The sequence below is a fragment of the Corvus brachyrhynchos genome, unplaced genomic scaffold, assembly GCF_000691975.1.
Source record: "Corvus brachyrhynchos isolate BGI_N302 unplaced genomic scaffold, ASM69197v1 scaffold182, whole genome shotgun sequence".
Lineage (NCBI taxonomy): Eukaryota > Metazoa > Chordata > Aves > Passeriformes > Corvidae > Corvus > Corvus brachyrhynchos.
In genome coordinates this window covers 768,815-770,658 of record NW_008236807.1, presented here as the reverse complement: position 1 = coordinate 770,658, position 1,844 = coordinate 768,815, and the positions used below count along the sequence as shown (strand labels likewise).

At 42.6% G+C, this 1,844-nt stretch overlaps 1 protein-coding gene across 1 annotated transcript in view; it reads left to right on the top strand.

Annotated features, from left to right (window-relative positions):
• Positions 1–1,844, top strand: part of LRGUK (leucine rich repeats and guanylate kinase domain containing) — a gene marked incomplete at its 5' end in the record, with an annotated part of 41,138 nt that overhangs the window by 37,742 nt on the left and 1,552 nt on the right.

Here is a 1,844-nt window from a genome sequence, read left to right as displayed (position 1 = left end):
TTTCTAATTTCACTTCTAAGACCACAGCTCTGGTCTTCTCCTTGGAAGTAACCCATGGTAATCTGTTTTTTCCTGATTCCACACCAGTTTCCAGAGATTTTTGAGCTCTCCCACAGATGGAAATGTGGATTTTTTTGGCCTGAGCTTCCATTCGTTTTCACTCCCAGGTTTAACCAATTTATCCCTGCAGGGCAAAATATCCTACAACTGTCCTTCAAAGTAAGTGATAAATTCTTTAGGGCCCTGTCTGCTCTATTGCACTGCTCACTTTTGTCTGTAAAGGGGTTTTTTATTACTCCTTTTCCTTTCCTTTCTCTCTTCCTTTCTCTCTTCTTTTCTCTCTTCTTTTCTCTCTTCTTTTCCCTTTTTCTTTTTTTTATTTCTTTTTATTTCATTTATGTTTTTTCTTTTTATTTTTCCCTTCCCTTCCTTTCTCTTCCTTTCTCTTCCTTTCTCTTCCTTTCTCTTCCTTTCTCTTCCTTTCTCTTCCTTTCCTTTCTTTTCTCTTTCTTTTCTCTTTCTTTTCTCTTTCTTATCTTTTTCCTTTTCCCCTTCCCTTTTCCTTTCCTTTTTTTTTCTTTTTTCTTTTCTTCTTCCCATTTTTCATTTCTTTCCCACGTTTCTGATGGGGAAATTTTACTAAAGGGAAAACTTCAAATTTTGGCTGCTTCACCTCTAATAATTCTCTGTGCTGAGATTTTCAGGGCAGGACTGAACACACATTATCCAAACTCATTTCCAGGGAAAAAAGCAGGAAGGAGAGGGAGCCTCTCATTCCTTTCTAAACACCTTGGACACCCCCATGGCACAGACCCCCTAAGCTCCAGTTTTCCCCCATGTTTTTGACATTCTGGAGTAATTCTAGAAGGTTTTTACGACTTTTACAAGTCATGGAGTAGTTTGACAAGAAACCTTCATTAAATTGCACATTTCTGGTGCCACTCGGACCAGGAAAACCTTCCCTCTGGAAATGATCTCCCACAGTTTTCCTGACCTTCTGCCCTCAGAGAAGGGACAGCCCAGGAGAAGGGCAGGGAATACTTGGGCTGAACACTGCTGGATGCTGGATTTTGACACCATGAAGTCCTGTGGGATGAAATATTCCTTTCCCTTGATAAAATATTCCTCTCCCAGTGACAAAATTCTCAAAGACTTCCACACTACCTCTGGCAACAAAAAATTCCGTTTCTCGTGGAAGTACCAGACTTTTATCCCACTGTTCCTGATCCCTTCTTCCTGGGGTATGGATTTATTCAGCCACCACTGAAACACTTCTTCCCTCTGTAATTCATTCCCACGAGCTAAAATGCTCCTTGCAAGAAGGACAGGGATGGAATTCGCTTGGATTTCTGCACCATGGATAAGGTCAGGGCGGATAATCACTGAACTCCCTCCCAGACTGATAAATCTATACATTTGTAACTCCTAAATCTCTGAGCTGGCCTCTCTCACCTAGACCAGAGACATTCTGGAGTGTCAGAAGCGTTGCCAGAGAAATCCAATATCAATCCAGGCCTTTTCCTTGCTTTTTCTTGGAATAAATTGATGATATCTGGATGGAAATGGGAAGCTTTTATCAGAGCAAGCTCTGGCGTGGTCGTTATCCCTGGCAGGGCCTCCGAGCACTCAGGTTTTGGCTTTGGATTTTCAAGATACAACAGCTCAGAGTAGCACCCAGGGCACTACTCACTGGCTACTCCAGGTTTATGTTGGCCCTGGGAACACCGGAAACACAATTCCAGCAATTCCTCTTTTATTTACTCGGAATCCTTTCCTGCAGTGCTGCTCCACAGGTTTGGAAACAGGGGAGCTCCAATCCTCATCTCCCACCTGGAGCTGCTGAA